This window comes from Rhinopithecus bieti, unplaced genomic scaffold (genome assembly GCF_001698545.2).
Source record: "Rhinopithecus bieti isolate Rb0 unplaced genomic scaffold, ASM169854v2 scaffold_315, whole genome shotgun sequence".
Taxonomy (NCBI): Eukaryota; Metazoa; Chordata; class Mammalia; order Primates; family Cercopithecidae; genus Rhinopithecus; species Rhinopithecus bieti.
The window spans coordinates 2,681,574-2,697,301 of NW_016803481.1; the positions used below are offsets into that span (position 1 = coordinate 2,681,574).

The 15,728-nt window shown below is 47.9% G+C and overlaps 1 protein-coding gene across 3 annotated transcripts in view; it reads right to left on the reverse strand.

Moving 5' to 3' along the window:
- The window catches only part of PTK2B (protein tyrosine kinase 2 beta), a 139,603-nt gene extending 132,580 nt beyond the window's left edge, over window positions 1-7,023 (reverse strand). For 2 of the 3 annotated variants that reach the window (XM_017885180.1, XM_017885219.1), the window contains exon 1: window positions 6,824-7,023. The gene's annotated coding sequence lies outside the window, so the exon portion shown is untranslated. Of the gene's footprint in view, window positions 1-5,593; window positions 5,787-6,823 lie in introns of those variants that run through there. The other variant, XM_017885206.1, reaches the window with a different exon arrangement.
- Between the last annotated feature and the right edge of the window lie 8,705 nt (window positions 7,024-15,728).

A 15,728-nucleotide genomic window follows, 5' to 3' on the forward strand; every position in this document is an offset into this window, starting at 1 on the left:
GGCGATGTCAGACAGGCAGAGAGTGACAGAGTCGAGAGTCAAACCCAACACGTTCTGATCCCAAATTCATTACTTTTCCTGGGACAATGCCTGTGATGTTTCATGGGGGATTTTCACACAGTCAAGTATTTCTCTCCATGACCCTACTAGGGAGGCAGTACTAATTCTTCATCTTCAAATGAGAAAAGGGAGGCTTGAAGAGGAAAGAGATTTAGCCAATGTTCCCCAGTTAACAGGTGAGAGGATCTACACCAAAGCCCACGCCTCCTGCCCTCTCTCTTGCCTCTTGGCCAGGCTGAAAAACTGCCTGAGCTTCTGCCTGTAATGAGCTGGGGGCTGGGATTCAAGCTTGCTGTGAGTCACTTGCAGCTGTCTTGGTTGGCACTGCTGTCTGCCAGTGCCAAACATCTGCCTAAGCAGCAGAGGGGATGTGATCGGATGCTGCTGAGAGCCTCTACAGAGGTGCAAAGTGCAGCAGTATCAGATCTCTCATAACCTACCTGGGGCGGCACCTGGGGGCGGGGACTGTGTACACCCAAGCTGGGTGAGAGGGGTTGGGTTTTGACTGCAAATGCTCCCAGAGAACACAGAAAAGCACTTGAGGTTCCCAGAGCAGTGGGATGGACATAGTACATTAATTGAGAAATCAGAAAATGGGCGGGGTGTAGTGGCTCATGCCAGTAATCCTAGCACTTTGAGAGGCTGAGGGGAGTGGATCACCTGAGGTCAGGAGTTTGAGACCAGCCTGGCCAATATGGTGAAACCACGTTTCTACTAAAAATAAAAGAACTAGCCAGGGATGGTGGTGGGTGCCTGTAATCTCAGCTACTCGGGAGGCTGAGGCAGGAGAATCTCTTGAACCCGGCAGGTGGAGGTTGTAGAAAGAAAATAAGCCAGGTGTGGTGGCATGTGCCTGTAGTCTTGGCTCATGCCCCTGCGCCCAAGTGAGACTTCATCTCAAAAAAAAAAAAAGAAAGAAAGAAAGAAAGAAAGCAGAAAATGATGATGCTCCAAGTGGCCAGAACCACCACAGGGGCCATTCTGTCCCAGGTGAGAAGGGAACCCCCAGAAAAGCAAAACCCAAACTCAGGTCAGAATTCCCAGTAGACCACCGCCGTCAATCACTTCCATATACACCAGTGGGACTGCTATGGCTTGTGGGGGGCAGGTTCTCACAGAATCAGGTGCAAGGCCCTGAAGAAAGAAAGGGCATTAAAAGGGGGTCTGCCCCCACAATTATTGGGAGAATTGGCTGAATTTAAAGGAAGACAAATGCAGGGGATGCGAATTAAACCCGGTACCGAGCTCTAAACCCTAGGCGAGGTGGATTCTTTGAGCCCCCTGTCTCTAGTGAGTGATCTTGCCAGATTCTGTGTGGGTGGATTTCAGAACATAAAAGGTAGAGAGAGAACTGGAGAGGGGGAAGATGTTAGTGAACAGAGCCAACCTAGGAAACGGGAAGGCTGGCCTCCCGCAGGTATTGGCCATGGCTGATCTTGGTTCTAGCCACACTGACTGGCTGCCTCATAAAAGCAGCAACCACCTGAGCACTGGGAAAAGGTAAGAGTCCACGAAGACCACCAAACTCAGAGCAGTGTCCAGTCCTGCAGCCCGCCTATAGCCTACCTGGAGGGTCTCCTGAAAATTAAACTCCACATTCACACCAACCTGCCCATTGCATCTAGGTGAAAAGTGCGTTGGAACATGCAGCCTCAAGTCTGCTCTCTTAATAAACTGTCACTATGAGTAATAATTATTCCTTGAGAAACAGCAGAGTGACTCAAAAAGCTGTCCCCTCCCCCTCTGCCACCCCCTCGCACAGCTCCCAGCTTTGTACACAGTATTAGGAGGCCTAGAAAGTGAAGCCACCATTTTCTCCTGCCTGTCAGCTCTCTGAACACTTTAAATGACCATCTGGACTTCAGTGCTGGATGGGCATTCGTAGACAGTCTCTTTGCTGTCTAAAGAGTTAATTAGGGCTGGCTGTTCCCCAAACACAGTGAACTGAGAGTGGGGCTAGGCAGAAATAAACATCATTGAATACCTGATGTATGCTTGTGAGACAGTGCTCAGGGGAAGCTGCCTGATGCCTCGCAGAAGAGGGCCTATAACCTCTGGAAAAATAAATGGCGCTGACCCACCAGCTCAGATATGGCCACACATGTAAAGACACCGGACAGCTCACACTTATTGGATGTGTATCATCTGCCTAATTATGGGACTGAATGTTTTATTGTACTTCAACTCTATTATTATTAAGTGGGTGCATAAGACGCTATTATTAAGCGGGTGCATCTGGGTTGCTGAAATATCAAAATAGTCCATCCTCGTTGGAAATGTCCATGCTACAGCCCCTCAAAGGCCTGTTTCTTCTACCCCCAGACTCCCCAAGATGCACTGACAGGGTAAGCCTGGCATGGAAGGGGGCCTCTCTGAGGCTGCTCAGGGTAATGGCGGTGTCTGTTCTGTTTGATTTGTACTCAGGCTTTAGTAGCTGTATTTTGAATATCTCTCTAATGTACACTATCTCATGCCACCCTCACCCAAAGCCCTGTTATTGTCTCCATCTTGCAGATAGGAAGCTAGGGCTAACTCACCTACCTAAGGCCACTCACAGAGTCCCAGACCTGGGCTGGAACCCAGGCAGACTGACTCTGAGCCTGAGCTCTTGAACATCTGACTGCTTGGACAGATAAGGCATATCAGTGTTGCAGAGTCACCACTATCCCTGCTCTTTCTCCTTGACCCTGGAACTGACCTGTACTCTACAAGAAACTCTTCATCCTCAAGCCAGCAAAACTTATCTTCATCACCACACTTTCAGCCCCAGGCACGTCGCAGCTCTGCACCTCTACTCCATCCCCTGATGTGGCCATCTACCTGGGAGGCCAGAGTCACGTGGTCCTGAGACATACGGGTCCCAGGCAGGGGAAACTAGAGACTGAGTGACCTACCATGCAGGGTAGCCCCAGCGTAGCCTCCCTCCCCTCCCTAGCCTCACCATCAGTTTCCTTTGTCCTAGCAGTATTTGGGCCACATGGAGCTACTGTCACCACTATGCAGAGCTAAGTGCTAAGGGACTTGGACTTTCTCCAGGGTCCTCTGCACGATGAAACATGGCCAGAGCTGCAATGGGAAGACAGGCTGACACAGGTGGGAGTTTGTGTCTCTGAAGGATGCATGATGCTAGAAAGGTTGCATACAGCCAGACGGAGTGGCTCACGCCTGTAATCCCAGCACTTTGGGAGGCTGAGGCGGGCGGATCACGAGGTCAAGAGATCGAGACTCTCCTGGCCAACACGGTGAAACCCTGTCTCTACTAAAAATACAAAAATTAGCGGGACGTGGTGGTGCATGCCTGTAGTCCCAGCTACTCGGGAGGCTGAGGCAGGAGAATCACTTGAACCCAAGAGGCGGAGGTTGCAGTGAGCTAAGATCGTGCCACTGCACTCCAGCCTGGGCAAGAGAGTGAGACTCCATCTCAAAAAAAAAAAAAAAGAAAAGGGTTGCACACAAGGGTTCCTTCCTTGAAGATCTTCTCTAAGTTGGACACTGCCTAGTCTAGAATGAATTAGGTCCATCTTGGCTAGCGTTACGAGAAGGGCTATGTCTTCTGAAAGACCTGCTTGGTCCCCAAACTGCACTCACATCAATCAAGGTTCACTCAATGTGGAATGCTGTTTCCCTGAGAATCTGCATGGGCTCTATAGCCATATTTAGGGAATGACACGTGTCTTTTTATGCAGGACTGATCATAACCTTGGTCTTGCAAATATTCAAGACACAAGTCCAAGTGCAGGCTCATTTGAACGTTTCATCAGTGGAACACCTCTATCCATCTCAGGCCATAGGGTCTCTCTCAACACCACCTGGGCAAACAATCCAAGGGCCTGGGGACAAAATGTTGATCACAGGGGGATGGGGAGATTTAGCCACTGGAAAGAAGGACCATTTTTAACCTAGCCGTTCCCGCAAGGGAAACACACTTTCCATTTCCTCTTTCTCTTAACGAATTCTTAACTTCCTCTAGGTTCCCTTTTAGGAGGACCCTAATTTATTGTTACAAATGCTCCCACTAAAGTCAAAATCCAGTTCACAAGGCACCCTCACTTCCTCTATCTCTTAGCACTACTTTTCTAATAAGGAACTCATCCTAAAACCGGGACTCATGACAGCCAAATTTCATGGCCCATTTGTCTGCACTGAATATTTTATGTGGATTCTCTACTTTAATTCATTCACATTTCCCTTCAGTTAATTCTACTTTGAGTCACTCTCTGCCCACCCACCATCCCTCAAGAAGAGCGTTATATCTCCACCCCTTGAAGCAGGTCCTATGGGAAGGGAGTAGCAAAGCTAAAAACATAATGTAGACTCTGCCCCCAACCCAAGGGCTAACCCCAGGTGTTCTCACTGGACGCAGAAACCCTACCCTGTATTTCGCCTGAGACCTCCAAGTGCTCACTTGTGGAAGTAAATGAACCCAAGCACTCTGTGGCTGTTGTTTTGCTCACCCCTGTGAAGGTGTTGCAAAATTCAATATGCACCGTGTTTCCTTTAGTACTCACTAGGCAATTTACATACATTATCAGGGATCCTCCCAGCCACCTGCACAGATATTCCTGCCCTCGTTTCAGAAAAGAGGATTCTGAAGGTCAGAGAAGCTCACCAGTCTACACGGATTTGAACCCGGATCTGTCTGGATTTAATGCTGTTCCTTTCTGAGGTACCATACTCCTTTCACCGGTATAGATGAGTAAACTGACCAAGGAATTGATTTTTTTGTCTTTTAAATAATAGGGTCAATCAGTGAATGAGCTCAAAAATAAAATCCAGGAGGAATGGTTACAAGATAAACCTGAGACTGTTCTCAGAGTGCCTGGGCAGTTTCCAGCCCTTACTTCCCAGCATTGCGCCAACCTCAGCTTCTCCTAGAGTAGGGTTGCCAAATACAGGACACCCAGTTACATGTGAATTTCAGAGAAACAGTGAATAATGTTTGAGTATAAGTATGTTCCACATAGTTCATGAGACATATTTGTATTGAAAAAAAAAAAAAAAAAAACCATTGAGTGCTTATCTGAAATTCAAATCTGAGTGTCCCATGGTTTTATTGGCTAAATCTGGCAACCCCTTTCTGCTGGGAAGTCTCCTGCCTGGCTCCAGGTCCCAAGTGTTGCTCCAACAGAAGTTGCCATGGCAGCCTGGCAGGCCTTCCAAAGCCTTGTAGAGCGGTCTCCACTCACCCCTGCAGCTTCCCCTCGCCCCTGCATGCTCTAGGCTCCCAACAAGCCCAGTTACTTTCATTTTCCTGGATGCCTCCCGCTGCTTCCAGCCTCCTGCTGCTTTTAGCCTCTGGTCTCTGCACTTGCTGTTCTTTCCCCTCTTCTCTTGCCTGGCTAATTCCTAGTCATCCTTCAGCTCTCAACTTGGAGTCACTTCTGCCAGGAAGCCCACCTGGCCACTGCGGATTGGCTCCCCCCACAGCCCTCTAGTGCACAGTTGGATAGTACCCTGTACTTCCCCTGGCAGCCCTCCCTCAACCACCCCCATCCCACACTGCCCCGGTGAGCAGAGGCCATGCCACACTCACCTTGTCCCCACACCTTGCACCTGCACCGGGCCGCAGGCGGGAAGCCAGTGAGTACCTCCTGAATGAATGACTGCAGACTGTCCTGCCAATGCCGGGGCTCTCCAGTGTGACTACTTCCTTCCTCCCTTCTGTCTTTAGTCACTTTTTCATCAGTGTCCTCCTCCCCCTCCACCAGAGTGGTTGTGAAAGACAGGGCCGTCAGTAACAGCACTTGGGGTAAACAGAGAGCATCCTACGTGGAGGGGCCTCCCAGCACCCACCACCGGGTCACGCCAGGTGCACGGTCCCAGCGGGCTCAGACCCAGCTACAGCGCAGTTTCCGAGTCCCTCTTGGCTAAAGCCACCTCTAGGCACAACTTTCTGCTCTTGTCCTCCCACTGGCCCCTTAAATGAGCAGACTTGGATTTTGCTCCCAGTTTGGGGTATAGGGAAATGCTGGTGTCATGTGGTCGAGGCTTAGGGCAGGTGGCAGGGCTTGCAGAACATCACCCATATGCCGCTCCACGCTCACCCACCCAAAGCGGTGCCCACGCTCAGCCTGACAGCAGGCAGAGGCAGCTCCGAACTTAACCCTTGAGTGGCACTCAGGAGGCGGCTTCTCAAGGAACCAGAGTGGCCAGTGTTGACTACACGCACACATATACACACACACACACACACACATACACGAGCTCCCCTGCCCCCCAGAACACCCCAGCTTTCCTCCGGCCAGGGCTTGATTCAGAAGATGACCTCTCAGGGGCAAGGAGTGGCTGCAGGAGAGTTGGGGTGGGCTGGGGGTGAGACTATGACCCCAGGGGCTGCAGAAGGGCCCAGGAGGAGCGGGGAGCGGGGCGGGAGCAGGCAGAGGTCTGAGGCAGGATCTGAAACCCCGTGGCTCCCTAACCTGACCTTTAGAGGCAGCAGCCTGCCTGTGCCCTCACACTGTCACCCCTAGCCTCCCCCAGCCTCCCCTGTCTGAATATGTTGAGAGGACAAACAGGGAGAAATACCCTATAGTGTCAAATTTACTCCAAAAATAGAACCCGTCTTCCCCGCGGAAGGCTGGCGAGCTCCGGGCGTGTGCACAGCACCCACGGCTCCGATTTCCTGGGTCTAGCTGTTTTTCCGGGAACTCCCAGCTCAGGTGCCCAGGATCCCGGAATTGTCGTCCCCAACCCATGCCATTCGGTCAAGCCTCCAACTTCTGCCGGGCACAGCGCTCAGCCCTGGCTCGCGGGAGGGACTCACCCAGGGAGGCGCGGACTCCGGCGACTGCTCCCTCTGGCCCCGCCAGGTGAGCCGGGACGTTGGCAGGTACAGGTAAGTCGGCCGGGCAGGTAGGTGTGCAGCGGCTCCGGAGGCTGTGGCTGAGTAAAAGGGCTGACAGGTTAGATTCCCCCTCCTCCTCTGAGTTGTTAACCACACCCCTGCTGCTCTCCTCCCCACTTCCTTAAAGGGTGGGGTGTGTTGTCTGTGTGTGCCGGCTACAGCCTCTTACCATAAACTCTGAAATAGAAGCTGCCACCAATTCCCTGAGCGCCAGGCAGACTGGGGGGGGGCGATCTCTGCCATCCCCCCGGCCGCAAATGGGATCCTCAGATGTTATGTGCCCCTTGTGAGCAGCTGACTCCCCAATTCCTAACACCCCTCCATCCTCTGCCCACTCCACCTGCAGCCTTTTGGAGGCCAAAAGGTGTGTGTAGGGAGGTGGGGGCAGGGCGGGCAGGGGAAACCAACTTCTCAGGCTGGTTCTCCCCCAATCCCCCCGCAGTGGGAGATGTTACCTACATGGTACTCTGAGCACCTGTGTCCTAATCTCTCCATGTCCTAAAGTGGCCCCAGTCCCTTTGCAGGCATGAAAAATCATAAATATCACCAGGGATTTGGGCAGAACTGGTCTAGGTCCCTGAACACCGAAGACCAGGTCCCTGAGCTGTGACCAAGTAGGGTCTGATGACAGCACAAGAATAGTTAGAGATTCTGGACAGCCCCTTCCAGGGCCCTGTCTCCACATCAGTCCACCTGGCTGCCCAGAGGCTGGTCCCCTCTTCCCTCGGGTCAGTGAGATGTGAGCAGGCACTCAAGGGCACTTAGCAACACTTCTTCCCTATCCCTAGAATAACTCCAGACTTGCTCTTGAGTAGGAGGAGGAAGTTACCTGGACTTGGCATAAGGTCAAAAAGGTGGAGGGTACTCAGCATCACCCTCATCCTACAATGTCCTCTCCAGAGCCCCTGACCCAAGCTTCTTTCTTCTGTGTCCTGTGCAGGATTGGAATCTGATTCCCAGGGCTGCTCTGTTGCACAATTCTAGAAGATGCTATTCACAATGTACTTTCTGAGAATGGCGCCCCCTGGAGTTGTGCTGAGGAATCACTCAGTTTCCAAGATTGCATTGACTCCTTCCCATTTCTGAAAAGAAGTTGGAGATTTAGATTAATTAACGAAGCTAGGAAGTCAATGTTTCTCAAAGTGTAATTGGTGGACTACCTATAGCTATTGGCTGGATGCCACTCTGGGTCCAATGAAGATCAGACTCTCTGCAGCTGGGGCCCACCTGCCCAGCACAGCGCTCACAACCCATTGATGGTCACTGCCACCCTTGACAGCTGGAGCCCCCAACCCCTTCCCATTCATGCTATTCACAGATTTGTCACGTTCCCAGCACTCAGCTTCCTGGAGGTAATCTTGGTGACTACACAGTGGTCAGCAGGTCAGAAGGTGGCCAGGTGGGAGAACTTGGCCAGGGATGGGAGAAACTGAAGTTAGTAGGGAATGAATGTGGGGATGAGGCGGCAGGCAACTGACAACATGGCAAGGACATGGTCAGAGGGCATCCGGCAGTCGGTGTCCCTTCTGTATTCTTGCCCTTGGAAATGAAGTGATGAAAGCCAAGTGGCACGAAAGTTAGATACCTGGGTGAGCTGTTGAGAGTCTGTACTAGGCGGTGGCAGTGGGAACTAAAAGCAAAGACAATCAAGACCTGTTTAAGAAAAGGTGAGTTTGTGTGTGCTGCCCCTGTGTGGCCACATAAATGAACTACAATCTTATCTTGCTGGAACATATTCCGGGAAAGGTGAGTTTTCAGAGGTTGAATTCTTCAGCACTTTACAAAAAAATCTCCCAAATCTACCTCATAAAATCATAAAACCATAGGTTTTTAAATGAAAAAGACATTGAGGAACTCTCTGGGGTGACCAACTCCACCATTAGGTCTCCCTAGGTTCTGTCCAGTGTCATGTACAAGCAACCCAGGTGACAGGGTCATGCATTTCTGCCTGTTATCGCCTTTTAAAAAACCCATTGGAAATGCCTCAGGAGCCCTCAGATTCCATTGAAATTCCTAAAAAATGCGCTATCCATTGTGATGCTGTCCATATGGCATAGGTTGCAATAATGATCTACCCCAGTTAGAAAAGAAAAGTATTTCCCTTCTACTTCTGTATCTCAGGCTGACCAAGTGCCATGTGGGAGGCCCTAACTGTGGGGGTGTCAGGAGGATGTGTACCTGGATCAGCAGAAGGAGAAAACTGTAATGAAAAAGGCCTTTGAACAAATGTCCTTTCAGCTGCTGAACTTTTCCATTTGGGTGTTCCATTCTTACCCCAAATTCAGGTCTATAACCCCGATTCATCTTGCTCTTCAAACAAGCCCTGTTCCAGCCCTCCCCGTGAATGTCAAGAAAAGAGGAGTCACCTTTGACTCTCCCTCTCCCACCTTACCCCGCAGCCATGCAGTCTCCAATCTCTAAGTCCTGGGAGTCCCCACAAACATTTTTTTCTATTCCTCGTTTTCTTTCCTGTCCTATTGACCCACCCCGGTTCAGGTTCTCTCTCTTATCTTTTCACTAACTGCAGATCACAAAGGTGGTTAAGCTGGTGATTAACTTTTGGGATGGCATTTGAAACTACGAGAATGGATAAGCTTATCTAAGGCAAGAGTCAGAGACAGCAGAGGACTTCAAGTCAAGCTCTTACCAGGAGCAAATGAATGAAGAGCCACAGGTCAAGTGGGGTGGGCTGATAAGTAAACTGAAAGTGAAGACACAGAGGCAGCACATGCTGATGAGTCCTGGAAAGCTTGGCTACCAAGGACAATTGAGACCAGGGGGTATTGGGGGGCTCGTGGGTTGAAAGAGGACTGATTTGTCATTCAGGATGGTAGCAGTAGAGCAGGTTTCAATGCTCATAGGAAGGATCCAGGCAAGAGGGAAGAGGTTGTGACTTCAGACATGCGAATCCATCTTTCTGAGCTTATATTTCCTAATGTAGAAAAATAGAAAAATAAGTATTATCTGCTCTACCTGTTTCCCAGAGTATTGTGAAGCCCAAATTAAGTGATAGGTATACAAATGCTATGAAAAATTCTATGGCTATAATTTTTAGAAATGATAGCAATTAAAGTAAGCTTCATGGGTAGATAGTACATACATATCTGCCGTATAATTTATCAAGTGTTCACTCTGTGCCAAGAACTTTCATCTGTCGTCTAGCTTGTCTTCACAACCATCTATGATGCAGCTAGTCCTATTCCCGGTTGAGGAAAGGAAAAGGAAACTTGGAGAAGGTAAATAAATTATTCACAGCCTCACAAGTGGTAGCAGGACTGAATCAAAACCCATCATTGGCAGGGCTGCAATATTACGTAATTGACATCTCTCCATTGTAAATGATGGAATTTAAATTACATCATGTAAATTTACTATTATGTAGAATACATTTTATTTTAAAAGAATGGTATGGTTATAAGTAGTCTAACAAAAAAATGGACAAACACAAAAACTAGCTGGGCATAGTGGCATATGCCAGGAGTCCCAGCGCCTTGGTGGGGCTGAGGCAGGAGAATCACTGGAACCCAGGAGGCGGAGGTTACAGTGAGCTGTAATCATGCCACTGCACTCCAGCCTGGGCGACAGAGTGAGATTCCATTTGAAAAAAGAAAAAAAGGACAAAGAAAAACTTATGGGTACAAGTACTAAAAAAAGTACTTCATCACCAAGGGATGTCTACCTCTCATTTAACCAGACATCACTATGTTTACCAAATGGGCCACAGTTGAGGCCAAAATAAGTTGAGAGTATGGCTTGAATGGAACTCAAAATCATGCCCTCAACTTAAAAAGAACCTTCTCTTTTCTTTCCTTAATAATGGAGTCCCTGACTTTCAGATGGTCACAGGCTGCCCAAAATGAAGACTACATTTCCCAGTCTCCCTTGCAGGTGTGACCAGGTGCGACCATGTGATTAAGTTCTCAGCAATGGTTGAAGAGTAGAAGCCATGCACAAAACTCCAGAATCATGCCCTTCAAGGGAATGAGCACATCCTCCGATATTTTCCACTCTATCTTTTCCACCTCCACCTGACAATGAAACCTGGAGCAGCCATCCAGTCTATGATGTTAAGAATCTGGGTACCTAATGCCATCCAGCCACCATGCTTACCCTGGACATAGTCTGAACCTAGTTTTAACTTTTACATGAGAAAGAAATTTAAGTTGCTTGGGTTACTTCATTTTGGCCTTTGTTACCATAGCCTGAACTGCATCAGTGATATTATGACATAATAAGAAACATATATTTGGTCTCTGACCCTGCACACAACTTCTAAAACCCTTGGAATTTCTGGGGTGTTAAGAATGTTTTTTTGAGGCCAGGCATGGTGGCTCATGCCTGTAATCCAAACACTTTGGGAGGCTGAGGCGGGAGGACTGCTTGAGGTCAGGAGTTCGAGACCAGCCTGGCCAACGTGGCAAGACTTCATCTGTACAAAAAAATACAAAAATTAGCTGGGCATGGTAGTATGCACCTGTTGTTTTAGCTACTTGGGAGGCTGAGGCAAGAGGATTGCTTGAGCCCAGGAGATTGAGGATGCAATGAGCTATGATTGCACCACTGGATGAATTTAGCCTGGGCAACAGAGCAACACCCTGTCTCAAAAAAAAAAAAAAAAAAAAAAAAAAAAAAAAAGTGCCTTTTGTGTGCCAATGCAATGCCTGGTGGCTTAGATATCTTAGATCCCTTAGATAGCTTCAGGTTGAGGGCTGGTCATCAGAAAGACTGAGGCATGATGAGAAGGCTGAACTTTCAGCCCTACCCCCAAAACTCGGGGAAGGAAAGGGACTGAAGGTTGAGTTGATCACCCATGGCCAATACTGTAATTGGTCATGCCTACATAAAGAAGCCTCCCTAAAAACCCAAAAGAACAGGGTTCAGAGCTGAACTTGCAGAGGTTCTCAAAGGGTGGCACTTTAAGGGAAGGCATGAAGCTCCACGCCCCTTCCCACAGACCTCACCCTGTGCATCTCTTCCCTTTGGCTGCTCATCTGTATCCTTCACAACATCCTTTTTAATAAAGGACAAAAGAAAGAAAAGTGTTTCTCTGAGCTTTGTGAGCCACTCTAGCAGATTAATCAAACCTCCTTAGAGGGGTCATGGGAACCCTGATGTATAGCCAGTCAGGCGGAAGCACAGGCCACAACCCGGGACTTGCTACTGGCATCTGAAGCTGGAGCGCGGTGGCAGGGTGGGGGAGTTGGGGCAGTCTTGTGGGACTGAGCCCTTAACCTGTGTAATCTGATGCTATCTCCAGGTAGATAGTGTCTGAACTGAGCCAAATTATGGGGCACTCAGTGTTGTGGGACTTTTCCTTAGGTTAGCTAAAGACGGGGTCCTTGTCTCATGGCCATGAAAGATTAGGCTCACAGACAATTTGAAGGGTGAGTAAGGCAGGGTTTCATTGGGTGCAAAGGGAAAAAAATGGCAACAGGGACCCTTCACAAAGCCAGAGTCCCTACGTGCTTCCTACCTTACAGTTTGAATCGCAGGTACCAGCCAGGAAAAGGAGGGCCCAGGCTCCTCCCCACTGCAAACAGCAGGAACTTCTGTGGCTCCACCCCAGTGCACTCGTCCCAGCACACAGGCTGACTGGAGTTTCTCTAGGGACCCTTCCCACCTGGTTGTCTCACCAGCTGGTGTTCACTGGCGAACCAGCTGTTGGTGGGGAGAAACTCCTGTACATCCAGCATCAGACATGACTGTTGAGTGGTACATGAGAATACAGAGAAATAAGCAGTGTTTTTCTTTTCTTCAGAGCATCCTAGCTAATAACACCACCATTTAGCCTATTGTCTTTTAGATACGAATTAAGGCAGAACCTCAATTTCCTCATCTATAAAATGGGATTAATTTACCTTATGTGATAGTTAGAAAAACTAGAAATTCATGTGCATTTCCTTGCTATTGCTATAGCTCATAACTGACCATTAATGGATATTATACCCTGTTGTAAACTTTTTTGTTTTTTTTCATACAGTCTTGCTCTGTCACCCAGGCTGAAGTGCAGTGGCGCAATCTCGGCTCACTGCAAGCTCCGCCTCCTGGGTTCACGCCATTCTCCTGCCTCAGCCTCTGGAGTAGCTGGGACTACAGGCGCCCACCACCATGCCCAGATAATTTCTTTGTATTTTTAGTAGAGACTGGGTTTCACCCTGTTAGCCCGGACAGTCTTGATCTCCTGACCTCTTGATCCACCCGCCTCGGCCTCCCAAAGTGCTGGGATTACAGGCATGAGCCACCATGCCCGGCCCTGTTGTAACATTTTAAAATGGGTTCCTGGAAAAAAAAAAAAAAAAAAAAGGTTGCTTTAAAATTCCACCCCTCCCCCCCCTCAAAAAAAAAAAAAAAAAATCTGTGGAGGGGAGTGATAAAACGAAAAAAGGAAAGTTGATAATAATGCAAGCTGAATGATGGGTATGTGTGGGTTAATTATACTGTTCTCTCTAAAATATTGAGTGTATTTGAAAATGCACATAATGAAAAAGTTAAAATAAATGAACAAAATAAGATCTTTCCACAGAGGAAAAAAAAGGGCGCCTGGAAATAATCCAATGTGAATCTCTTTGGGAAAATAAAGACATAGTTAAACCACTGAAAAATTGATTTCGGTCCCAAAGAGGGAGGGAAGGATGGAAAACACAGAAGAGCATTTTTAATTCTTCCATTAAAGAACAACGCACAAGGCCAGGCACAGTGGTTCATGCCTGTAATCCCAGCACTTTGAGAGGTTGAGGCAGGAAGATCACTTGAGGTCAGGAGTTTGAGACCAGCCTGGCCAACATGGTGAAGCCCCATGTCTACTAAAAATACAAAAATTAGCCGGGCATAGTGGTACCTACCTGTAATTCCAGCTACTCTGGAGGCTGAGGCAGAAGAATTGCTTGAACCCTGGAAGCAGAAGTTGCAGTGAGCCGAGGTCATGCCACTATACTCCAGCCTGGGCAATAGAACAATACTGTCTCAAAAACAAACAAAAACCAAGCAGAGAAAGCCTCATTGCCACAGAAGGACACATGGTCGCCACAGAGGACACATGGTTTCCACAGCTATTGGGCACGCTTCAGGATTTCCGTAACTCCCCAGGTTGCTGCAGGGCTGGCCTGCAGGGTACTCCTAGAAAGAATGGCTGCCTGGAAAAGGAGACTGCCCTGATGCCCTGCCGACTCTGAGTCAGCTCTACGACTTTGGTCTTCTTGGCTCTGAACCCCTAACCCCCATCTGTGAGTGGGCTCTGCTGGTCCCCCATATCCCATGGATAAGCTCTGAAGCATTGAGTGACTGCCCAAACCTTGCTTGCCAGTGTCGAATTCCATAATTCTAACAAGCATGGTGATCTGGTCCCAGCCCACCGTGTGCAGGAAACATCAACTAGGAAGTGAAAGCAGGTTGCTGCAGGCAAATGCATTGTTAGGAGCAAGAAGAACTTCTAGATAGGAAAAAAATGCCTAGCATGTGCAAGAGCCCTCAAAACACAGGCATCTGTGGCCATTTACAGGACAGAGGCAAACAACCCTGCATACTTCATTAACTCCTATTACTTTATTAGCCAGCACAGTAGAGTATTATTGTCTATTTTGGTACATCATGAGGTATGATTTATATTACATTCTGCATGCTTTAGAGAAAAAAAACCACAAAGTATATTTCTGAAATATTCCCATCCGAAATGTTTCCAATAAAATAACTGAGTGCTTCAATATAAATTTCAGGAACATGGGAAATCAGCTTTGTGTTGTGTTCAGTTGCCAAGTTGACTGTCTATTCCTGTACCACTCCAGTGTCTTTATAATGAATTGCAGCAATGTGTAACTTCATGTGGATGATCTAAACAAGAGGTCGAAAGCTGAAATGCCTACAGGGGCCAAGCAGGGAATGTGAGGGAAGCTGGCTGGATAGGAACTGTGGCAAATGGGAGAACAAATGTCCCTCCTACAGCGAGCAGCTGCTATTCAGCTCAAAAGTCTATTGCCATGCAGAAAAGTAAGCTTAATGAAGCCAGATCCTCCTTTTTTCAAAACGCAAAGGCAGACAGTGAACTATCTGTAAAGGAAGTTAAGAAAAAACAATTCCATTTACAATGACATCAAAAATAAGATACTTGGAAATAAACTTAACCAAGGAGGCAAAAGTCTTGCATGATGAAAACTACAAAATATTGCTGAAAGAAATAATAGAAGGCATAAGGAAATGGAAAAGACATCCTGTGTTCATGGATTGGAAGACATAATATTGCCTAGGTCACTGCCTATCGAATGGAAAATTTTCCCTCTTTTATAATAAATAGCAGAGCCACTAATGTATCTCAGGTAATCACCTTCATCACATGATTCAGGTAAATTCTGATTAGCTCAAGTCAATCATGATGGTCTTATTCCCCTCGCCAGTGATGAATTTAGAAGTGAACATGTGACCCAGTTCTGGCCAATAAGATGCGAGGGAGTATTCTGGAAGGTTTTAGGAAAGGTTTCTTAGCTCTAAAAATGAGACACACAGGGGGAAATGGCCTTATTTCATTTCTAGACATTGGTTCAGATCAGGATAAGATGCTGGAGTTGCTGCAGTCATTTTCCAACCAAAAGGAAGCCATAGGCTGACCAGAGAGAGAGGATGAATCTGAAGTCACTGACATAACCAACAGTGGATGCCTTTTGCCTCCAGATTTCCTGGTATGTGAGATAATCCACCCCCTTATGGCTTAAATCATTTTGTGTTACATTTTATCTACATGTAGCTTAAAAGATCATAAATGATATAGATGAAAAAAAGTAAAGGTCAAATAAAAGATGTTTGCAGTCATATATGACCCAGAGGCAGGCAGTTT